Source organism: Lathamus discolor, chromosome 1 (assembly GCF_037157495.1).
Source record: "Lathamus discolor isolate bLatDis1 chromosome 1, bLatDis1.hap1, whole genome shotgun sequence".
Classification (NCBI taxonomy): Eukaryota; Metazoa; Chordata; class Aves; order Psittaciformes; family Psittacidae; genus Lathamus; species Lathamus discolor.
In genome coordinates this window covers 88,295,493-88,321,154 of record NC_088884.1, presented here as the reverse complement: position 1 = coordinate 88,321,154, position 25,662 = coordinate 88,295,493, and the positions used below count along the sequence as shown (strand labels likewise).

The 25,662-nt window shown below is 41.2% G+C and overlaps 2 long non-coding RNA genes across 3 annotated transcripts; both read left to right on the top strand.

Annotated features, from left to right (window-relative positions):
- The first annotated feature begins 394 nt into the window (after window positions 1-394).
- LOC136017294 (uncharacterized) lies at window positions 395-23,044 on the top strand. 2 transcript variants are annotated; one of them, XR_010613888.1, is made up of 3 exons: window positions 395-538; window positions 14,708-17,345; window positions 20,046-23,044. It is a non-coding gene; the product is annotated as an uncharacterized LOC136017294 (long non-coding RNA). The 2 variants fall into 2 exon arrangements; XR_010613889.1 differs by lacking the exon at window positions 20,046-23,044 and adding an exon at window positions 18,707-19,912.
- On the top strand, window positions 2,764-11,242 carry LOC136017300 (uncharacterized). The gene is made up of 3 exons (XR_010613890.1): window positions 2,764-2,781; window positions 5,748-5,793; window positions 10,514-11,242. It is a non-coding gene; the product is annotated as an uncharacterized LOC136017300 (long non-coding RNA).
- Window positions 23,045-25,662: the final 2,618 nt, after the last annotated feature.

The following is a 25,662-nucleotide window of genomic DNA, read 5'->3' as shown; positions in this document are numbered from 1 at the left end:
ATTCTAATCAGGACAGAAACAAAGGGAGCTGTGGAAAACAACTAAGTAACTGATTTCTGACATTCAAATGAGAACAAACTTGAAGGGAGTCGAGCTGGCCTGAAAGGGTTAGTGAGATGAAGGCGAGTACGCTCCTGAAAGGGAACATTTCGACCTCTCCCTGAACCTCCCTTAGGGAGAAAACAAACAGAACATAGCAACAATGTAAGAACAGATGGTCCAATGCATCTGGCAAGATAAGAGGACAAAATAATTAAGAACATAATACAAAATCAGATAATAAATGTCGTGAGTAGTTGTAAAGTAGCCAAAGAGATGTAACCAGTGTTAGAGCAGGATCTTGCCATAAGTAAACAGGATATAGCCTGATTATAAATTGAGAAACTTGTGTAACAAACTTTGCTACATGCCATCAGAGCTGTAGTCCGTCTGTTTCTTTCAGGCGTCCTAATGAGCTGGTCTCTGTCAGTTGGTGCCGAAACCCGGGGAACTCGACACTAAAGGATGGGACGTCGCTTCCCCCGTGAAGCCGCGGTAGGTGAGTATATGTTGGGGTGAAGTACTTTATAGGACAGACGTTTCAGTTAAGACAAGATGGGGAATGCACAAAGTACAGAACGTAAGATTTTTGCATCTATGTTGAAATCATTATTAGTAGCGCGAGGAGTTAAGGTAACTACTAGGCAGATTGATCATTTTTTAGAATTTGTTGAACAAGTGTGCCCATGGTTTCCGAAAAATGGTACAATTAAGATTGAAACTTGGAACAAAGTAGGAGATAAGATTCAGGGATATTATGCAGTTCATGGACCTGAGAAAGTATCTATTGATACATTTACCCTATGGACATTAGTAAAAGAATGTCTTCGAGGGGATACTGGGGATGAAAAATGGTTTAGGGAAACGTACTATGATAAGAAACCTTTGTCTCGTTCAAAATCGCTGGGGCAATTACCTTCGGCTCCCCCTCCATCTCCTCCTAGATATGAGGAGCCTATAGATCTCCGGCGAGAATCTTTCTTTTTAAAATCAAATTCGGTGAAGCAATTGCGTGAACATGTCCTGCAGGATAATGTTGATGACTTAGATCCTGATGAATTGGATGAATTAGAAAAAGAAGCTGCTGAATATCATCATGAGGAACTTACATTTCCAGTTGTAAAGAATATGGGGATTCAAACTGAAAATTGTGCTCCTACCGTGTTGCCTGCTTTCAGAGCAGGAACTATGCCCCCTCCTCCAGGATTAGAAGATCTTCTCATGCAGCGTTCTCCTTTACAATTGGCTTTAAAGAATGCAAAAAAGGACAGTGAGGATTTAGAAGGTTTTCCTCTGATATTCCCTGTGATTCAGAGGCAAAATGGGATGGGTGCCATTTTTAATGATTATGAAGCCATTCCATATAAACAATTAAAAGAATTAAAGGTGGCAACAGCACAGTATGAGCCCACAGCACCCTTTACAATTGCTATTATAGAAACGATTGCTTCTAATATGCTTCCTCCTGGAGATTGGAAAACTTTAACAAGGGCAGTTCTATCTGGGGGAGATTATTTACTATGGTCTGCAGGCTATGCTGAACGTTGTAATAGTACTGCACAAAGGTACCGAAGGTAATGCAAATGGGAATTACCTATGAACAGTTGGCGGGGATCGGACAATTTTCAAGTGTGTATCAGCAGTTAAATCTAAACCCTCTAGCTTATGATTTAGTCAGGGAAATGGGAATAGCTACATGGAAAAAATTGCCGCGTTCAGGCATAAGAAAGGAGGAATTAACAAAAATACGGCAGGGGCCAGATGAGCCATATCAAGATTTTGTATCTCGTTTATTGCAAGCCTCGGCAAAATTGATAGAAGACACTGATGCTGCCTTAATTTTGGTAAGGGAATTTGCTTTCGAAAATGCAAACAACATTTGTCAAGCAGCAATTAGACCTTGGAAGGGGAAAGCCACCCTGAATGACTACATTCGTTTGTGTGCAGATATTGGATCTAGTTATGTACAGGGTGTAGTTTCTGCTGCTGCTATGAAAGGCATGCCCATAGAGCAGGTAATGGCTGCAATCAAGGGAAAACGGGGAAGGGTACCAGGACCACCTGGTAGTTGTTTTGCATGCGGCCAAATGGGGCATACTGCCAAAAATTGCAAAAACAGTGCTCAGTCTATAACTGCTAACAATAAAAAATTACCAGGACTGTGCCCTAAATGTAAAAAGGGAAAACATTGGGCTAACGAATGTCGTTCTGTACGAGACAAAGATGGTAATCTTTTAGCATCCGTTCAGCAACAGGGAAACGGACAAGTGGGCCGCCCCCGGGCCCAGATAACAAAACAGGGGGTTTATCCAGTTCACAAAAATCCGTTTCACAACTCATCAGAGCAACAGCAGGGAGTGCCGGATTGGACCTCTGTACTTCCTCCCACATCGTATTAGCACCAGAAATGGGAATACAAGCAATACCTACTGGTATTTATGGACCCTTGCCAAAGGGAGTTTGTGGGTTAATTTTGGGCAGAAGTGGATTAACCATGAAAGGTCTGAGAATTGTACCTGGTCTAATTGATTCTGACTGTTGTGGAGAAATTAAAGTTATGATGTATACTGAAACATCTATTTTCAATTTTGTAGAAGGCACAAAAATAGCTCAGTTATTGCTCTTACCGTTTGTGTCATCAGTGGGGTCACTCTAATACCAGAATCAGAGGAACGTCTGGATTTGGGTCTTCTGATGCCTATTTCGTGCTGGACAGGCCTGAACTCCGCCTTATAATAGAAGGTAAGGAGTTTATAGGCCTATTAGATACAGGAGCAGATGTCACTGTAATGACCCATGATCAATGGCCTGACAATTGGCCTTTACAGCCAGCATTAACTCAATTGAAAGGAATAGGCACTGCTGACATCCCCCTTCAAAGCACTGCTATTTTGCATTGGAAAGATTCGGAAGGGCATCAAGGAACAATTCAACCTTATGTCCTTCGGAACTTGCCTTTAAACTTATGGGGACGAGATGTACTCTCTCAGATGGGGGCTTATCTTTATAGTCCTAGTCCCCAGGTTACCAATATTTTGAGCAGACAAGGATATTTAGGGAAGGGGCTTGGGAAACATTCCCAGGGAACAAACTGAAGAGCATGCTGGTGAAAATATTTAAGGTACAAATAGCTGACATCAGCTGTGATGACACAGAGTGCCCCTCTCATTGATATTGAGGTCAAGAGTGTTTTGTTGCAACATGAGATTCAGTCGTTTATGATACAGCCAGCACTGGGGCCAAACAAAGTATAAATTGCTTGTTGGTGTGACAACCCTCAGCTGGTTCAAAACTGCAATGGCAAGTGGGGAAAACATAAGGGCTGATGCGTTTGTAAGAGTACTAGCTAGAAATCCTGGAGGAAAAAAATAGGAAAGAGGTCATTACGAGCTCAGAATTGTTTGCATCTTGACCTGGTAAATTGCTTCACATTAATAATAGTCTTTTTCCCTTCTGGAAAACAGTTTCCTATGTTCCTCCTGATTACAAGGACTTTTCCTCCTTTTGATAGGGCAACATACTGCTGCTTCTTTGTAAGAGCGTATAGATCCATATTTGACCTCTTGAAGTCAAACTCTCTCCTGCCTTCTCCTGTGCAGGTGCCTGGTTATTCCCAGCTCACCAGCAGTCTGTTTTAATTCATTCTCTCTTACAAACAAAACCTAATTTTACCCTTGCTTTAACAATTAACTTTTGCAGTCCTAAAGATGTCTAAGAGGTTTCTCTATAGAAATGGGCACTGTGCAGCCTTATGAAGGAAGGCCACCATTCTAACTAATTTAACGAGTAAGTCACAGAAAGTTACTTTCTTCTTGAAAGTTCTGCATGTGACCAAAACGTGGCCTTTCTAAGCAATCTTTAAACCTTGTTCCACAGTTTATAAAGGACCTGCTGATAGTCCACAGAGGTCTGAATGTGGCACAACTTTCCCATGCGTAAAAGATAATCTTTGTTACAAGAAAACTAAAATGCCCAGATTCCAACAGGAATACTACTCGCCTGCTAGTACAACTGCTCTTGAGGTAAAAAGAAGGATAAAAGGCAAAGGTCAAGCACAAACATCAGGTCTGAGTGGTACCTTAATTTCAGCAACATACAAACTAGAAAATAGCATCCTTTATTTTAGTCCCTTTGAGATGTAAATACATTATTTTATAACAAAAAACCCTGTCCAAGCATCACCAAAAAGCCCCAGAAGCATTGGTATGCCCAGAACTACTTGTAGCAGTAAAATGTAATAAAAAAGCCACAGCCACTGAGGTTCAAGAAATCATTTTATTTCACATCTCTTTATTTTTACCCTATTTGCAGAGATAGGTTTTACTATTACAGTTGTTCTATAAAATGAGCAGTGGACTTTTTTTCCCCGTGTATTTTTTTGTCTGAGAGCTACAAAAATATCTCTGGTCATCAGTCGTATGCTAAAAATACTTACTTCTTTATGTAGTTTTATAAGCTCAAAGGGAGAGAAAAAACCTTTGGAACTGAGAGCCTGGGAAGAAAGAATGTCTTTTGGATCACAACTGAGCAGCCTTTGTGGTGGTGCACATTAAAACATTGAAATGGTGCAACAACAATGGCTGCAGATGCCATTGCTGGCTGGCTCGTGTCTTTAAAAGCCCACTGCTATATACTTTTATCTTGATTATAGATTGTTTAATTTTTCAAACAGGTTATTTCCGCTTACAAGCTCTTAGCTGAATGTATGTTTCAAGTACTGTGGAGGTGTGAACTCCAGTTCTAGTTTTGTTTGGTTAGAAAAACCATTAAGAATTTTGGATATTGTTTAGCCAAAAGCATTTGCATCCAGGCTAAGGCAAAGGAAGAATTTCATTTGCTGCTATTGTGGTTGAAGTTACATGCCACAACAGAAGTAGTGGGAAAGATGGAGAAAAGAGAATTGCAGCAAGTTTATGCCAGATCTAAGTAGATACAGAAATACTGTAATAATTGTTCATAATTTTGCAACACTTTCCTAAAATAGACTGTCCATTGTTCCACTGTGCAAAAAGACAGTGACAGAGCTATTGCATATTCTAATGACTGTTATCTCATGCTCTGCAGCCCCAGTGCATATTAAACAGGATAGATAAGTCTTTGACACAAGACGGGCATAACTTTCTGTTCTGGAAAGCAGAGAAGATTATTAGGGGAAGAAATATGTTGGATCTGGTTTTGATTAATATGGTGAAAGTAGCTATAAATGTAGAAGAGTGAAATGTATTGGATGAAAGCAATCACAAAACAATTAATTTCACCGTGCAAGGAAAGTAGTAGTGGCAAAACACAGGTGAGGGACTTCAGAAATCTTCATTAAGTATCACGATACACATGGGACCTTGGGATAGTAAGTCAAGGAACTAAGGAGTGCAGGACACCTGATGACTTTTGAAAGTCAGACTTAACAGCAACGTTTTCTGATGCAGTGGAAAGATGGGTAGTTTAGCAAGGAAACGACATGCAACTTTGAGATGGAAACATTAAGACAGGTTATTTAACATTAATTAGTTCAAAGAAATGCAGCAAATATAAGGAGTTTAGAAAATACATCCTCTGAAGAAAGGTTAAACAAGTCTTATGCCTCTGGAGAAGGGGGGAAAAGAACAAGTTAATTTTCTGCTACGCAAAGGTTGTAAATTACAAGAAGATGATAGATGTTTCTCAATATTTACTACTAGGAATACAAAATAATTTGTCTTAATTTACAGGAGAGAAAATTTAAACTAGACTGTGAAAACCTTTGCTATAATTAAGGTAAGGAAGCAATAGAAGAAAACTAATTAAACACAGTCCCCTTACAAAAAGGTTGTAGAAGCTTTAAACTTCTCAACGTTTCATTTGTTGGTTTGGTTTTTTTTAAGGGTAAATAGACATGTATCAGTTCAGAAAAGACCAAAGCTGAGTTGTAGATACACATGATGTTCCCTAGCGCATGATGATAGAGGAGCAAAGTAGATTCTTCTCAACTCTATATTTCTACCTATGCATTCAGGACAAAGAAACAATAACTCAATCCAGTTTTAATGTGACATGTAACAAAGATGTCACAGAACTTAACAACCAGTGGTACCAGCCTGCAATGTGCTGGCTGCTTTCATTTACTCTTGTGTTCCTCTATGCTTGGTTGGAATGGGCCTTTAAACTGCTGCCATGTTGACTTTACTAAGGAAATTATTCCATTTTTTATTGAAAAGTCAGTAAAGTAGTATAGGTTAGTTTTCATAACACATGAAAATCAGCTTGAACAGTAGAAGGAAGAACAACTCAGGAAGTGGAAATACCAACATAGGCCCATAAATAAAGTTTTGTGACAGGATATGTTTGGAAAGAGGGACTAAACCCAGCAAAAGCATAAGGTGTTTTTCCAGTTCACTTTTTAACCTGGCGAGGAAGTTGAAAAATGGTTGAAACAATCTGACAAGCTTTCAGGACATGCATTCTTTTCAGAGGATGTGTTGACTTTCCAATGCCAATAAAATTGTGTAACCTGTAGAAAGAGAAAAAAATCCTTTCTGCATTTTTATCCTGTTGTGTTTTTTTTTTTTCTTCAGCTCACAATTGCAGTAACAAGTTCTCTGCAGGATCTTGGCCTATCACTTCCCTCCAGCCTTTTATTAGCCACTAGGAAATGCCTACAGCTAGTCATCATTAAATGCCTACAGCTAGTCATTGTCAACTGGAGTGTCACCAAATAATAGCATCGCTTTTAATCATTACAAAGGGTAATGAATTAAGACTTTGCAGTGTCCTTGAGAGAAGATGAGTAAAGCAATCCAAGGAGCTGTGAGGAAACCTGGGCACTGCCCATGTAAACACTGTTACTGCTGACAAGAGCAGAAAGAAACAAAAAGGCATAAACGCTTTAGACTGCAACTACCAGAGCCTGGCTCTCTAGCAGTGAGTGATTCATCTTTCATGAGCAATTCCTGCTCACCTCTAGACCTTCAAACTGACCAGACACAGGTTTTTAGCACTTAAATTCTACATGTTTGTTTGCTGCCTCATCTCTAGCTCATTTTGTCCATAGTTACAGCTATGACCATTTGTCAAAACACAAAATGAGAGAAGATACCAACTAGCCCCGGGTGTTAGTCAGGATTATCATATGTAATTTTATGCTCCAGCTAGGATGTAAAGTGCATCCTCCACACTGAGTTTAGTAATCCCGGTGGCACAAGTAGCTTCCACTGGGCTACAACTCTTCTCACCAACATGACTGGAAAATAGAGCTGATACAGTGTCAGCTGTTCTCCCACACATGCCCCAGCAGAGAAGCATTGGCACAGAGAGGCAAATAGGAGGGAAACTATCAAGGGTTGGCACAGCTGTTTATTCTGTGGGAGCAAGGGGAAACTTGACTTCTGCGGTCTTTCATTTTGGTTTTCGGGATAGTCCAGTTGTGCACTGCACCAAGTTCAGGTTTGACAGGAGCACCCAGCAATGATAAGAACGCAACACTGGTATTTGCCACTGCCTGTAGTGATGGGATTCTAGGGACTGACATTCACTCCAGTGTAGCAGCACTGGTTTAGATGTGAGCTTAATTAAATCACCACAATGTGCTCACTGCTGAAGCAGTTTCTAAACTGATTGAATTAAATCAGTCAAAGCAAAGTCTTTATTCAAACTCTTGCTCCAGTGCTTCATCTGTGATCAAAGAGGTCAGTTCCACTTTCCCCTGTGAGCAGTGGGTATACCCAGAGAGTAGCATGGCATTGCTGTTTAGTTGTTGCTCTCCTGCCCTATATCTAACTCTCATGTCTAGAAACTAAATCAGCAAAGTGCCACATCCAAATCAAAGGCAACTATGTCCATAGCCGATACCTGTCAGCATCACTATAAGAAACCCCAGGAAAAGAGTGTGTGAAGAAAGTCAGTAAAAGTTGGACTGGGCGATGTCAGTAACTCTATGACCTTGGTATGGGTATACACAACAATGAATAATATAAGAATATTTATTTAGTGCACCCTGTATTTGTATTTGAAAGCTAAGATAGCCAATTACAGCCAAACACAGATAATTTAAGCTACATCTGGAAAAAGGTATAAATACACAACAACAGAGATAGAAACATAAATATACAGAGAAATAATATTATGTATTTATAAGAATATTGGCCTAACCTGTAGAACTCTTTGCCACTAAGGTTATAGAGATTAAGAGCTTAGGTATATGCAAAGGAGAGATCTATTTTGATAATAAGAAGAGGCACAATTACCTCAAGCATCTTGGTAAATTATTCAGTTGTTAACCAGCACTGTTAACTTTCGTGCTTCATTCCAGGTAATGGGAAAAGTGTCTTCATTATTTCCATATATATTGTTTACTTTCTCCTTTTCAGCATCTGCTGTGGTTTCCTTTCAAAGTCTAGATGAATCAGCGTCAGTTACTAAATTAGATTTCATACACAATATATTCTAATATTGTATAAATATTTTAATTTACCTAAATAGCTCATCTGCCTGCATAACTCTGTGTGCTGGAATTGTTAAACACTAATGAGATGTAAACATTTTTCCAAAAAATGGCCCATTTACTTAAAAGCAAAACCTGTTGGGGGGGATTTGTCTTCTATTCTTCTATTGAGGGAAATAGTGTTACTGTTCTCTTAGCTTTCTACATTATCTATTGCTTGAGAAATGAGTTAAAAAAAAAAAAAAAAAAAAAGCCATAGTTGTGCTCCATTTAGTTTGGATTCATTGATTCATTAAGTGTCATTTCCAAAAGCATTTTCAAGCCCCACTGTCCCTATGAATCCAGGTACTTTGCAGTTAGTAATTCTGAGTTACCTGGAAATAAAAAACATGGGGTGTGACAGAGCAAAGCAGAACCTTCCTAAGTATCCTCCTGCTTTTCTCTATCACCAAGCAATGCATACCGACAGCCACATCTGTGCTTAAATATTTGTGGTGAAATAACATCCCAGAAGAAGGCAGTGGCAACCTTGTGTGTGACCAGAAGTGGACTTACTTGCAATGTAGGCTGCAAGAAGCTTATGTTTACAGTGCCTGTTAATGCTGGCTGTGTTGGTCTAGGTCCACCAAACAGTTTGAGAAACTGCTCTGGTCTCTAAGCAGTCAGAAGCTGGGGAAAATTTAGTAGTTCAAGATCATGAGAGAGATGTTGTTAAAGTGCAAAGGGCGGTTGAGCACGTTTTCCCTGTTGTGCCTTCGATACCTCCTTTATTAAAACGGACAACTGTCCGGAGCCAAGATATGAACAACTTTTCAGCCAAAGCTGTGGTTCTCTGCTAACATGGTTCAGCTGTAGTGTTTTTTTTGCATGGAACACATGCAGCCACATGGCTTGTAGGTGAAGTCAACAGTAAAGGAAATCAATATTGTTATGATCATCTTCACTTCTTCAATTACTTGTTTGCATGAGGAGTAACACTAGACACTCAGATGTGACATTTGGTGCATTGCATTGCAAAAATTCCTTTTTTCTCATCTATAGTAAGCAGTGAATATCTTATTCCTTGGATAAGGTATGGAAATTTCTAGCTATGCTTCTGTCAACCTTAGCTGCTGATGAGCAGATGGCTCCTGTTTCCATTTGTGAACACTATGCTTTTATACAGAAAATTATTTAATATGTGGAAGAATACACAGCCTAGCCTGTCTTAGCATAGGCTTGCCACTGAAGGCACCTGTGTCTACCAGAAAAGCACATTAGGATGCGCTTTAACAACTGTGTGGCAAAAGTCACAGTTTTATGATACGACCTCTGAGTAGTCTACAGAAATGGGATCCAGGCCTTCATTCTTGCAGAATCCAGTCATGAAGGATAAATGAGTAAAGTGGGATGTTAACTGTATTGATAGAGACTTGCAAGTTGCCCCCTTTACCAGAGAAGGAAAAATAAATTCTTTCTTTTAGTGCTATGTAACTCTTGTATAATAGAATAAGATGTGAGAAGCTACCTTGCCATTTGTGCAATGATATGAATTCAGCTTTATAAGAATGGAGAGAGCATAATACAAATCATCAGCTTAAACATTTCCATATCCACAGTGAACACGTGTACATGTTCAGGGCAGAAATCAGTACTGCATACACTAAAAACCTGCATGAGAACAACTGGGAACAGTTAACTACATCACAGGTTTTCTTCTTTTTCTCTGCAATTATGTCTGAGGTTCAAAGTTACATTCTATTATCAAGTGAAATCATGAGTCATCTGAAATGAGGTAAGTTGCACAACTTTGAGACAAAAGAACCCATAAATGTGGGTTTGCTGTTCAGAATCACTAATGCTGCTAATCAATGACAGAGGACCCAGAGGGATTGCACCGTTTTCTGCAAAAGCACAAAAAGAAGTGTTTGCCCACAAGTTTCCTCATAGGTTCTTATCACACCACCAAACTGGTGTTTGTGTTCATAAGCATTGTTTAAGCATAAAAAGGAGAGTGAGTTTATCCTTCAGCGTCAACCCTTGCTGGGGTGCAGCTTATCCTCTGTTGTGTCTTCTCAGCTCTGATGATCACATACATCTGCAGGCACTGAAATACTCCAATGCATAAATACTAAGCCTGGGCATTCTGAAAGACACCAGTGGAGATAGAACCATGGTCATGAAGGGGGAATGACCCTACGTGCAGCAGCGGGGGCCCTCCCCACCCCAAGGGCCAGAGGACGTCCTCCACTGTCCATCACAAGGACACTGATGGCACGTGGTCATCCCACATTCCCTGTGACCCTGGGACAGAAAAGGGAGAACTCAGCATCTACACAGAGTTAGCAGCAAATAGTCTTTATAGTAGCATCCTACAGCTAAAACCTATGAGAAGGTAAAAAACATGCTACAGAGTACCAGCCTGATAAACCACCACAATACCCTCATCTGATGGGAGCGGGAATCTTCTGCTGAGCTGTGCTCTACAGTTCTTCCCCAAACATACTTTGTCTCTGAAAAATGCATGTGTGGCATCATTAAAAAAAGGATACAAGCTTGCCTGTCGTTGATGAAGTAGATAAAAAATGGCTTGATGTTCTCTGAAGTACAGAACACACAGTGTCTCTAAAAGTGTAGAATAAATTGCCCAATGTATTCTGGATGAGAAACAATATGTCACACTGTTAAAGATACACTAATGCACAAAAGAACAGGCTTAAGATGGCAGCATCAACTTGGCATTATTATTTCTTAGGCTTTCACTCCCCAGGTGGTATATATAAATATAATACTGCTGGGGGACCCAGTGGGAATTTCTCTATTGATTATAATAATTCCCAGAGTAAATATCTGTAATGAATCAATTCTCTTTTTTATTTTGGGAGAGGTTCAGCTAGAGCCCTCTGACTCAGTGAGCCCTGAAAGTCAGTGACCTTTATTCTATCATTTGGCTCAACAGTAGCTTGTCTAAGTGTCTGCTTTGCACTGATAGAAACTTAAAAGAAGGTTTCAAGTCTACATAAGGCAGGCAAATGTGCAGCATTTTTGTAAGACAGAAATTACTACTTGTAGTTATTACTTAAAATGATTAAACCAGGCAGCACATCTCTAACTTCTCTTCTTCCACTGTCTCAAGTAGAGAATTAAGCCATGTTCAAATGTAATTCCAGCCATTTGTTTTGTATCCTCATACACCAGTCGATGTTAGGCAACTACGGGAAGAAAAAGGCACAAACAGTAAAACAAAAGTACAAAGAACAGCTTAATACTACAGTAAGCAATTTAAACAGCTGTCTTGGTTTATCACAGCACAGTGTTTTCTTCATTCCCCAGCAAGCATCTCCTCCAAAAGGAAAAGTAAACCTTTGTTAGTGCCTACCAACTGGGCAGAGCTAAAGAAAGCTGGCAAAGATTTTCCTAATTTGTTTCCCATTTAAAATGTAAGGCTTTATTTGCCTTTTATGCTACTGTGAGGTTTGTGTTTATATAAGTTCATGCTTTCAATTTGCAGAAATTAATTTTTTTACAGACACTCTATACATACAGAGACTCACTACTATTTGCAGACTTACGGGTTCTTAGTATCTTCAAAACCTGTTTCTCCTCACAACATAAATGGCAAAGAAAAAAAAAAAAAGATCAGATTCCATAAAAGAAACATTGAGGTTAAAAAAAATTAGATGCCCTTTCTCTCCTCTTTCCCCAAATACAGGAAATATAAAATGCTCAGGTTTCTACAAATATCATATTAGCTCTAAGTCATCCAAATAGGAGGAGTTCCTTTAACAAATAAAGGGGAATGGAATATGCTATACATGCAAGTAAGAACTCTACCCTTTCCATAATCAAGTTAGTCTCAAAGTCCAGTTTGCTGTTAACTTGTCCAGCATCCTCTGTTTAGTCTTCTCTCCAACTTCCATGTTGCATCTTGCATAGTTTCTCACACTGGGAAAGCACATAGCTCCTTGAGTTCTGTATATGAATGTATGGAGACAGCAGCCCTGCAGCTGAAAGTAAAGAAGATGGCAGGGTTACTAATAATTCCACAGCTTAATCTCAGTTCTTCAAATAATTCAGTCCCAGTTACTTGCGCAAAAACTGTGGGCTAAAAAAAGGAAACAAGGTGGGGAAAGTGCTCGTGTTGTACTGTCTCAGAGGGATGACACAGCTTCTGTCTGGCTTTGCAGTACTTTGAGGAAACCTGTGTTCAGGGGAAGATAAGGAAGAGTGGTCTCTAGGCATTTGAGGGCTCTGGAAGTGATAAAGGCAGGTGGAGGAGCCACCTCCCAGCTAAAGCTCTATGCCATGTGAGCCAGAGGCCTACATCCTACTTCAGAGTTGATACTGGTTTTTGACACAGCAACAAACCCCGATGACCTCCTCCTGGGAAAACAGTATAAAGACAGCTAGAGATAAAACCTGAGTACCAATCTTGCACAGGTGTCTTCCATCCCAGTGAGGGCACACTGCTACTGCAGACCTCAAAATGCCACTGGCATGGATTTTATGGGCATTTCTCACTTATCCCTGATCAAGCTAATTAAATCTGCAGTGTCATAGACCAGCAGAAGGCTGTAGAATACAGCAGTATATGTTTGCACCATCAACATATCTACCCGGTTATTTCCAAATTTGATATTAACATACAAATCCTGCTTCCAGTTCTGACTCTGGAGGCACATCTTTCTGCCTGACTTGTCAGTGAACTCCATCTGGGAAAGTAATACTGTAGTTGTACTATTGAGACGCTCTGCATGCTGATGCAAGCTTGAACATGATTCGCTAGGCTCAGATTGGGTGGGGAGGGAGCAGCCATGTTACAAACATGCCCGCAGATAAATTCTTGAAGTATGTTGTTTTTCATGTAACAAAATTTTCTTTTAAAAAGTTGATAGGACAGCAGTAGCAGGTTTCAAACTACTTCCCCTCACTTCTGTGTCCATACACTCAGCTAAAGCACACTTGGTACAGTTGCCTCTGGAAGACCCCCTAGCACTGAAATGCAGGAAGCCTTCAGTAGGGCATGTAAGAATGGACAGAGCTGGCAACTGTCTCACTCTGTCTCCAGATAAAGTACTCCAACCAGTCCTAATGCAAGCCAGGAGAAGATGGAAGACAAATTTCACTTGTTTAGTCTGTAACTTCCAGTAAGTTGTGTTGCCCTGCTAATTTCTAGTGCTTGTATTTCTAGGCATGCGTTTTGCACCTCAAGATCAAGTCCCAGTGAAGCTATTACAAAATTATTGAGTTTACTTTGCCTACACAAATCTCTCTAAAGAGATACTTCCCAAAATAACCTGGTTTCAAGGGCAACGTAGAAGTTGTTTATTCCCAAAGAGATGAACCAAACTGTTCTCCTCATTCTAAAGTCCTTTCCAGAACTGGATTCCTTCCATGCTGCCTTTTCATCTGAAAATGCTTGTTTCAGTTTGAGTGGTGTGTTTTAATGTATATGTCTCTTGAACCTCAACTACCTGAGACTTAGCAAGAATATCAGTGTCCCTTATGGGATAGCATCAGGGAATATTTTATATACCATGACAAGCAACCACTTCTGTAGTATTTTGGTCCAACATTTCCTGGGCTATTTAATCTCAGCTTTTTAATAATGGAGTGTCCTGTAATAGGAAACTGCATTAGAGGGAAAGTAATAAATGCTTCATTCAGTGTGCTTGGCCAAAATAGCTCACTGAGTCTTGGAATGAAAAGACCCTTGTCCACAACAACACAGACACAATTACAAGCACAGACAGGATGGTTTTGCCTACCAGGGAAAAATGCCTTGAAATATTAAGGAGGAGGGAGGAAACCTTTCAGTGGGTAGGGCAATCAGTTTGGGAGTAATTAGGACATTGATAATGTGAGTGGGGAAGAGATGGGAGAGCAGAAGTGCATAAAGGGGACAGCAAAGTGCATGTCCCATCTTCTTAAGGAAACCACTTCCTCTTGTTCCCTTCCTGCCACCCTGGAGAGAATATTTAGGATAACTCATTACAGAAGCATTCCAAGGAGAAAAAAAATCAATTATCACTCCCTCCTCCTCCTCCATTATTCTTTCTCAGCTGTATCTTCTTGAACGTTATAACATTTGATCCAAGCCTTTTCTATGTCATCCTTCTCTTCAGTTGTTTGCATGTTTCTCTTCTTCCCTAGTGTTCTCCTAGGTTTTGCACTTTGCCTTCCACTTCCAACCCTTCAGCTTGACTCTCCCTTTTTCTTTGTCTGGGCTTAATCTGCAGTTCCCCTTTAACTCCTTGTAATTCCTCTCTCCAGAGGGATCCATGCATGGCTGCAGCAGCAAAGGCAAATTGAAGTGCTCATCAGAAGCTGAAACCACAGGACTTGGACAATGATTTGCCACTGTGTCAGATCCCACAGCAGTGCTAAGAGTAATCCTACAAAGACTTCATCTGTTCACAGAGGTCAGTCAAGCATGCTGCCTTTTTTTATTTGCCATCAGCTAATGACTCCCCAGGCCAATTAAAATTATCCCACAAACTTCCAATCAGCATGAAAACTGTCACAGACAACTGCAGCAGCACTACAGACCTCATCTTGACTGAGGCTCAGGACTTCGTCATGGTCACTTCTTGCTTCCCTGACAGTAATTCACAATTTGGTCTCAGCAAGAAGGACCAAAGAAGCACCAGTCATGCTTAAACCAAACGTTTTATTCTGATAATGATATTACCCCAAAACAGTTAGTCTAGTTAGGCAGAGCTATAATTCAGAATAGCTGTCAAATGTAGGGAATGCTGCTCTGTACGTTTACAGTAACTGCCTCTGGAAGGATTTTTCAGATATTGCAGCATTTCTGTCCCTTCAGGGAGTGCTGCTTTCAATTCTTGCCTTGATCACAAGTCCTCTGACAGGACTGCCCTGGAAAAAAAAAATTGTTATTTGCAAGCTCTTTTCAGGCTATACTGTTTTCATGCTCACAGTCACTAGACTTCTATTCAGGGAAAAATATTGGCTGCAGAGACAAGACTTAGATACCCAGTTTGTGGTACACAGGAAATTTAAGGTACAAAAGTGTCTAGTGTGGTGACCCATGTGTGGGACTAACAGTGAGGAGACCCAGGTGCTCCTCCTGTTTCTGCATACAACCTGCAGTGACGTGAGACTAACAAGTCTGTGGTCTGGTGGCCTACACTGAGAAGAAAAACATTTTATGCATCAGTTTACCTCACCACAATGAAATCTGCAAAAATAAAGAAGTGTCATGTGTTTTTAGGAGGAGGAGATAATCTCCCGTCTCTTGCCATGGGAACAGAATCTCTGAAGACAACTTGCTCTCATAGTTCTCTCCTTTTTGAGAGCAATAGGATTGGTTTGTTCCAAGGCAAAGTGCTTTCTGAAGAGGCTGTTGCATGCTTTCCAGATGGGCTTTGCATTATCTCTCCATACTCTTAGTGTACCCTTCAACATTGCTGCCAGCAACAGGAAGTTGCTGATGTGCTTGTTTGTGTGTTTTAAAATGCTGTAAGTTGAACTGCCAGAGTTTCAAACAGAGGGCTTTCTGTTTTGCATGCCAAATATTTCTTAAAGAAAACATACTCTGTTTTCTCTTGTCTGTGCTATCACTCACTTTCCACACTGGGCAATGTTCTAGTCATACTGCAGAGTAAGAGAAAACAGGTTTTGCTTTTTTCCCTGGAAGGGGTACCAAGTAAAACAAATAAATAGCTGGTTAAATTACATACTTATATTGAACACACTTCATATAAAAAATTGTGTCTGTTGAGATTGCTGTCAACTCTCAGACAGATAATTACCTGCAGCAATGCCAGAAGCACTCTCTGACCTTGTTTTCAAATGGAAGGTTGTCATGGTGATACAGGGTCAATGAAATGTACAATGTATATCAAAATCACTTTGTAAATCGATAGAAAGAACATGCATAGCTCTGTCATAAATAATAGTAAAAGAATTTACTTACTTTATAGAAAAGGGGGGATTGATACAGGGTTAATGAAATGTACAAAGGAAAATACAGGGGATTGTATAAGAGTTAGAAGAATCCCTTGCTTAAACAAAAGTATTGTCTGCTGTAAACACCTATTATGCTTACTACTGATAAGGGGAGGAGACAGAGGCCTGCTTCTACTGATAAGCAACTATTGACAAGGAAATGCGAATGTCTGGGTCTATTGATAAGGGGGAGAAGCTGATGATTTATGGATGAGGTACCGGCTAAACCCTAAAGCCATGCGCAAAGATTAAAAGGTGAAAAGTTTAAGAAGAGGAAGACTCATTTACTTCATCTTGAGGACCCCTGCCCATGACCAGAGGGGGCACTGCGCAGGCGCAAAGGACCTTCTAGCTCATTATAATACGAAGCGGGGACAGATACTAAATATGTATAGGCGTAAGGGAATAAATGTAAAGGAAAAATGACCCTGGGTGTGCATACTTTGGAGGAACGATCCCCATGCACCTCAGCGCTGAATAAAGCATACCTACTTTACAACTAGTTGTGGAGTCGATCCGCGTATCAATTTGGTGAGCCAGGCAGGAGGCCTCTGTTCGGCTGCAGGATCGGGTGAGGAGCGGACATCCTAGGCGCCCCATGCCGCTTGCCTGGAGGAGCTCCGCTTCTCATCCGCTCACTGCGGGGACAGACAACAACCTGTGCCGGCTGCGGAGAGGCGGTATGCTTGAAATTTAGGTACTTTAGGGGGCCTGTAAGGCGTACGCGTGGCCCGGGGCTGCTGGTAAGGCGTGCAGAGACGTCTGGCGCACAGCGGAGTTCCCCTTGGCAGGTAGGGCTTGCAAGCTGGGGGCTCGTCGGCCGATAGCGCGGCTGCGAGCGATCCTGAAGGCGGATCGGGCGAGCCCGGGTTTTCGCTGCATCCCAAGTTTTGGGAGCCAGGACGGACCTGCTAATGACCGTGTAGGAAGCCGGAGAAGGGTAAGCGGAACCATAGCGTGAGTGTGTGGGATCCCATGTGTTTCTGTGTGACTGAGACGTAGCGTAGCTACGAAGCGAGTGTGGAGTCCTAATCCGCGGTTCCGTGTCTCCGCGAGGGGAGCGGTCGGAGACGGACGAAGCGTTTATGTTTTTCTGTCCTGTGTCTTGTCTGTGTATAAACATCAAGCAGCTCAGAAAGGGAAGGTCCGACTACCCCTCCCGCAGTGGATAGCTTTACGAAATACAAAGGCAAGGGAATTCCCTATGTGCCTTGTGGGAGTGTAACTGTGTGTGACGGGTGTCATTCCACGTGGATGTTGTGGCTGTGTGCCCTGTGGGAGTATGTGCCTTGTGGGAGTGTAACTGTATGTGATGGGTGGCATTTCACATGGATATTGTGGCAGTGCTTTTAGTATGTATCCCACTTTTATAGCCACTCAGGGTAGTGGGGCAGATACTGTTGGGGGTGTCTTATGAAACGCTGGTGGGTTTGTGGAGAAAAGCCACAAAATCCTCGCGGACTTCTGGGAAGTTAGAAAGGAAAACTGAGAAAGGGTTTATAAAAGGTATCAAAGAAAATTTGAGAAGATGTGGTTACAAAGGAGAAAATAAAATGGGAACACAACAATTAATGTCTCTCTTTTGGGGACAATCAACGGGGGATATTAGGAAAAACTTCGTATGAGTACATAATAAGTTTTGAACAGTGGAACCTGCTGTGGATACTAGGGCAGTGTAAATTTTGCTGGAACCGAAACTGTTCTAATGACAGGGGAGTTGATCTGCAGAACCCAGAGATACTATCTTACTGAATCCCCTGAGAATATCATAAAACTTGTGTGTAGGTGCTCTCATATTTTAAGTGCATTTGCAGAGCACTGGGAAAGAGAAGCTATAGAGATTTGTAAGAGATTGTTTGAAATGGGAGCCGGTCAAAACAAGGGAATTCTGAAGAAAAGCCCATTGGGTTACATTTTGGCACATTGGAAAGAACTGGGAGGTTCTTCTGGGGGCTCGGTAAACAAGAAAACATTGGTAAAATATTGTAACCAATGGTGGCCTTTATATACTTTGGAAAATCAGGAAAAATGGCATAAAATTGGAACTCTGAATTCTAATACATTTTTTACAATTTATGTTGGTTTTGAGGTGGCCAAGAAAATGCGATGAAGTAATGTATGCAGATATGTTTCACTTTAAGAAAGCACCCGGAGTGGCAGACAGAATGTGAAATTAATATAACTCTGCCAGATCCCTAATTTTGGTTTTGAAAAAAACAGTGAAAAACAGAAAGCTAAGCTGGAGAGATGTTGTTCAGCCTGTGATATTGGGACAGTAATCAAGAAAATTATGTATCACAGGTATCCCCGAGAGGAGCACCCTCTGCCTCTGTCCTATCAGGTATTGATAAGGAGGAGGAAATTGCTGTCACTGGCAACAAGCAGCACATTCACATTCAGAGTTAAGAAGGGGTTAAACCAGAAGTGCTGTTGCAGAGGTAGGCATCTGTAACCCCTGCAGAGGGGGGAAAGGAGGGGAGCTCCCACAGTTCCTGCGTTTGAGCATGGGATGGGCGCTGGGGCAGACAGACATGTTGACAGACGGGATTGAACGGTTGATGGGTAAATGTGGATGGGAGTGAAGGAGGAAGCATGGAGAGTGTATAGGAACTGGAAATAGGTAGAAAAGAAAAAGCTGGGTCGTGCTACAGCCACTGCTGCGCTGGTTGCTTTGAAACTGGTGGAGGACGAATGTCGGACAGAAGTGGGGGAGTGACCTCCTCTTCTGTGGAACCGGATCGGTGTGCTATGAGGAGTTTGGACGCTGGGAGTGAGACTACCCTAGTGGGAGTGCCATGGAGTGGCTCCGGTGACTGAATTGGAACTAGGCTGACGGGGACCAGGGGAATCTTCCCTAGCAGATCCACTGGTTATAATGGAGCTAGGGGACAAAAGAAAAAAAAAAAAAAAAAAGGGAAATGGAATTTTTGGTTGATACGGGTGCAACGTATTCAGTTTTAAACAAAGCTTTAATGCCTTTGGGGACGATTATATGATGATAAAAGGGGCGACTGGCCAAGGTGAAAAGGCTTATTTTTGTAAACTACTAAAATATCAATTGGGAAAACAATGGGGCATCCATAAGTTTTTGTATATGCCTAACTCCGCAAAAGCTCTTTTGGGGAGAGATTTGTTAGAACACTTGGAAGCGACCATTACTTTCAAAGGAGGCAAGATCACTTTAAAAGTAAAGGACCAGCAGTATATAGAGATGTTAAAAGCTTAATTTTGATCACTAATCATGTCGAGGGAGAAGTCAGATTGAAGATATACTGGATCAGGTATTCCCAGGGGTATGGGCTACAAACATACCTGGAAGGGCCAAAATGCACCCCCCCCCCCCCCATACAGATAAGCTCAAGGAGGAAAAACAGCCACTCAGGATTAAACAATACCCCCTGAAGAGGGAAGATAGGGAAGGAATTTTTTCCAAATGGCTGAGAATTTCCTACAGCTAGGACTGCTAAAAGAGTGCCAATCTGATTTTAACACCCTTATTTTACCTATTCCTAAACCTGATGGGTCATACCGGGTGGTACAGGACTTATGGCCTGTTAACAAAATAACTACCCTGTAATAGTAAATTCATACACTTTGCTAACATGCTTAACATCAGAGCTAACTTGATTTACTGTTCTAGATTTGAAGGATGCTTTCTTTTGCCTCCCTCTCCATGAAGCCAGCCAGAAAATCTTTGCATTTGAATGGAAAAGCCCTAAGAGTGGGTGCAAAATCCAGCTCAAGTGGATGGTGTTGCCGCAGGGATTTAAGAACAGTCCCACCCTGTTTGGAGAACAACTTTCAAAAGACTTTAAGAGTCCTGGGAAGCCCCACCGGAAGAAGAGAAGTTACTGCAGTACATAGATGACATCCTAATAGCTACCCAGACAGAAGAGGCCTGTGTGGCCTGGACAGTATGACAGGATGGTGTAGATTGTGAATCTACCATCATGGACTAATTGTTAAGCCTCTATATGCACTACAACAAGAATCTTCAGTGACAAGAGAAGCGACTTGAGCCTTCCACCAATTAAAAATGCTTTGAGGTTGGCACCAGCCTTAGGACTCCCAGATGTGAGTAAACCATTCTTTCTTTTCTCCCATAAGAAACAAGAAATTGCCTTAGGAATACTAGCACAGGACTTGAGCCTGTAAGCAATTGGACTCTGCAGCTGAAGGATGGCCTGGATGCCTCAGGGCCGTTGCAGCAGCTGTACTAAAAGGTTTACCTTGGGCCAGAAAATGTGCTGGTGTCCCATACAGTGTCTGCAGTGCTGAAAGTGAAAGGCGGGCACTGGCTTTCCCCACAAAGGTTTCTGAAATATCAAGCCATCATGGTGGAGCAAGCCTCGGCAGACTACTGAGGCCACATATTCCAGTCGTCTGGATCTGAAAGATACCCCTTTAGACGACGCAGAAACCTGGTTTACTGGGAACAGCTATGTCATCAGTGGAAAACGACATGCTGAAGTAATAGAATCCAGATCGTTACCCATAAACACCTCTGCACAGAAGGTGAAATTGATTGCTCTGACTAGAGCTCTGGAACTGGAAAAAGGAAAAAACATAAATGTCTATACAGACTCAAGATATGTATTCGGAGTTGTGCATGCACATGGTGCCATTTGGAAGGAGAGGACTGTTGAATTCACAACGAAAAAACATTAAACATGCAGAAGAAATACTGAGACTGTTGGAAGTGGTCCAACTACCTAAGAAGGTGGCAATTATGCACATCAAGGCACACCAGAAGGTGAGCTCAGAATTGGAGGAGGGAAATGAGCTGGTGGACAGAGAGGCAAAAGAAGCTGCAAAGGGTGAGATAACAATTGAAGGACCTTTAATTCCTGATGGGAAAAATTTCTCTAAAAGGTAAGCCAAACTATAATAAAGAAGATCAGAAATTAATTATAGGTCAAGATAAAGGGTGGGCTAGTACACCACAGGGAAAGATAATTGTTCCCTCATCTTCGTTATGGTCCTTAGTAAAGAATGCACATCAAAACACACTGGGGAGTCGATATAAATATTTGATAAGCAAAATTATGGCTAGAACTCTGTATGCTATTGTTCAACAGGTAACTCACCAGTGTAATCTTTGCCTCCAAACAAACCCCAAAAATAATCCTAAACCCAAAATGGGTCAAATTGGGAGGGACAACAAACCAGGACAATAGTGGCAGATCAACTTTACAGAACTGCCAAGAAAAGGGGGGTATAGATATTTGTTGGCACAAACGGATATCTTTTCAGATTGGCCAGAAGCCTTTCCAACTAGAACTGTGAAGGCCTGAGAAGAAACGCAATTGATACTAAAAACATATGCCTTGATACAGAACAAGGCACTTATCATTTTGAAATCCATCCAGACATTACTCAAAGGACTGTACTTGTATATATTGTACTTGTATATATTGTGTATGTGTGTGCTTAAGAACTGCTTGTGCTTTTGTGAGGATAATGATAATGAAATCATGACTGTTAAGAATCATTCTAATTTTGTTTTTATAATTTTACTAAGATCACTGGGTGTGACTTTGCATATTCAGCACCAGTTATATCCCATCAACTGATAAAATCCAGACCTGATAAGAGGGGTCCAGAAAAACAGGCATCCATCATAATATGGAAGAAATAAGCAGAGTCCTACTAAGGGTAGGACCAGATACAAGCCACCACTGGTGAAATGTACCTTTGGGATGACCACCAACTGCAACTGGCATACTGAATACGTTGTGTCACCCCATTATTGTTCTTCTAATGTTAGTTAGTATTAGTTTCATATTGTCTATTGAATTATTTGTTTGGAACTGGCGAATGTTACGATACATAAAGATTTTGAACTCTCTATCAAATACACATAATAAGGTGCTGAGAGATACCTTCCGCAAGAATTGGTTGAAAGAGGAACTTGTCTGAAGAGTAAAAGAATTTACTCACTTTATAGAAAAGGGGGGATTGATACAGGGTCAATGAAATGTACAATGTATATCAAAATCACTTTGTAAATCGATAGAAAGAACATGCATAGCTCTGTCATAAATAATAGTAAAAGAATTTACTTCCTTTGTAGAAAAGGGGGGATTGATACAGGGTTAATGAAATGTACAAAGGAAAATACAGGGGATTGTATAAGAGTTAGAAGAATCCCTTGCTTAAACAAACGTATTGTCTGCTGTAAACACCTATTATGCTTACTACTGATAAGGGGAGGAGACAGAGGCCTGCTTCTACTGATAAGCAACTATTGACAAGGAAATGCGGATGTCTGGGTCTATTGATAAGGGGGAGAAGCTGATGATTTATGGATGAGGTACCGGCTAAACCCTAAAGCCATGCGCAAAGATTAAAAGGTGAAAAGTTTAAGAAGAGGAAGACTCATTTACTTCATCTTGAGGACCCCTGCCCACAGGAGGAAGACTCATTTACTTCATCTTGAGACCCCTGCCCATGACCAGAGGGGGCACTGCGCAGGCGCAAAGGACCTTCTAGCTCATTATAATACGAAGCGGGGACAGATACTAAATATGTATAGGCGTAAGGGAGTAAATGTAAAGGAAAAATGACCCTGGGTGTGCATACTTTGGAGGAACGATCCCCATGCACCTCAGCGCTGAATAAAGCATACCTACTTTACAACTTTAACGAGTTGTGGAGTCAATCCGCGTATCAGTGGCACATGCCAACATTATGTCTTACACCACTGTCTAGACATGGCCAAAATGACTGTCAGCCTTTACTGACACTGTTATGGGAACAGAGGTAAGTCCGTAATACAGCTTTGCAACCCACCCAGCATAGTGCAAGGGAATTTGTTTAACCTGAACTAAAAATGAACCCTGATAACAGAAGTGTATTACCATCTTGGCCTACTAATGCAAAGCACAATTATTTTTAATTTCACATGTCAAAATGAAAAATGTGCAGCTTAGTTATTATTTTTGTATTGTAAATAAGAAGTTTGTTCAAGACTGAAAAATGCAAAAAGCCACAGACAGTTCCTCAGGCAAAGAGCATCCACTCCCCAGAAGCCAAAACCAGTAGAAATGCATTCACTTAGGTGAGTACTCAAATGCAACTTCTTGGTCTGAAAGGTCTAGAGCATGTGGTGTATTGTCTTCTTCCTTTTTTAATTCTCACCATGTGTATTGTCCCGTCTCAGACCTGCGAGGCACAGAGTATAAATAGAGAGTGCCAAGCTCTGATTTCCCAGCTCAGCCTGTTCTTAAAACTGCAGGGTCAGGCAGGCATTTCCAAAATAAAGTGTAAGCTTAACAGAACAAAAACCTCCAAAGGCAATACCATTGTAAGGAATACCTGTCTCTGGTGTTCCCATCCAGGATTTAATTACCACATTGTGAAATCCTATCCATTATCTAGAGAAGTTCAACTGTCCAGGTAACTGCAGTGTGAACTGAGCTGCTGAACATAGCTGACAGCCATTCCTAACCCAGGAGTCTCCACCTAAGAATAGGCTTATGCCCATGCCTGCAGCAGAGATGAGACAAAGCAAAACTCCTCTTTTCTTTGGTAGCACCAGGGGTTTTACCCCAGGAACCGCACAGCTCCTGATTTGGTTGACAAACCACATTTTCTTTCAAATTATACTGGACATGCTGTGAAATTAAAAAAAAAAATCATCTTTGAAATGTTTTTTTCAGCTGAACTATTTAATCCCTAATGGAAGTATTCTGGTCATGACGCACAACAGAATCCCCATCTATCTTCTACTCTGCCTTTTTCATCCTACTTGCCTCCCTTCAGCTTACACTACTTTTCTTCCCTGTAGCAGAGCCTTTTCTCAGTCAAGCCATCTTCCACCTAATTGCAGAGGTAAAGAAATCTTTGCTAGGATATAACAAACATTGTGTTGCTGCTCCCTTTCTGCCTCAATTTGTGTTTTAGTGCCCCTGATTTCACCTGTGCCCACCCTGCAGTGTTTTGGAACTTTTCTTGGTTGTTTTTTCAGACAAAACCTCTGCATTTCTTTGTCCAACACTTAGCACAGTGCCCATTTCATAATCGGTGTAACTGCATTTTTGTAAGATGAGGGAAAAGCCTCACCAATTTCTCCATGCTGGAGATGAGAAAAAGAAAGCCTGTTAGTGATTGGTCTTTTTGACATATCTGTTCCCATCTACTTGACAAAGCAACCATGCTGAAAATAATGAAAGGGTTATACAGCACAGGCTTTAGCACAGGTCACAAGGCTTAGCAACACACTAAAAACATGGCTCAGTTCCCTATAAGACACACAAAAAAGGAAAGATTTTTATAGTATTCTCTTTTTAAATATGACATACAGCATTGCCACCAGAGTTCTATCACCATATCCCTTAACTCTAGCCAGAAAAATTACACTAAAGCTTCCCAAAAGTCAAGAATTGCTTTAAGACTGCTCACTAATATTCTATATAGTTAACCTAACACACCTGGCATGTTTGAACTAAAGATTTTTTTATGCTTTAATTTGTCTTGTTTGGTTTGGGGGTTTTTCTTTTCCTCCTGTACTCAGTTTCATTTTGTGTGTATATAAACACACACATGTACATACACACATGGAGAAAAGCTCATTTTCTTACACAATAAGGTGACCACAAAAGATGAAACAGACTAATACTGCAAACCACACAACATCGTGCGGTCATGGAGGTCTCCCTCTCTGAAGACATTCAAAACCCGCCTTGATGGGTTCCTGTGTAACCTGCTCTAGGTGGCCCTGCCTTGGCAGGGGGTTGGACTAGATGATCTCCAGAGGTCCCTTCAAACCCTAATGATTCTGTGATTCTGTGTGCTCAGATTCAGACCACAAAGCTGCAAGCAGCAGATGCCATACTCAGGCTACTGACACACAAGACTACGGTTACCCGGTTTCTGCTGCTAATTCACTGGATGGCACTGGAGAGCATCCCTTTCTTGCACAGACACTGACTGCCTCTACCTAAATGACAGTCATATGTATCTCTCAGGTGCCATTTACTGACTTCAGGAAGAGTTGAGTAAGTGCAGAATCCATCCCTGTACTGGCCTGTATTAGCAGACTTGTGCATCAGAGGTGTTATTCTCAGTCATCAGCTGCTCAAAACAGCTCTTCTGAAACCTTGGAGTTTCCCTTTAAGATCTGATGAGATCTGTGTCATTCAACAGCTCGTTTTACTTCCTCAGCATTTTCTCACTTCCCCATTGTGTGTCCTGGCAGTCAGATTGTCTCAAAACAGTGCCCTTCTGAACACAGGGAAGTGTCATGTACCAGCTCT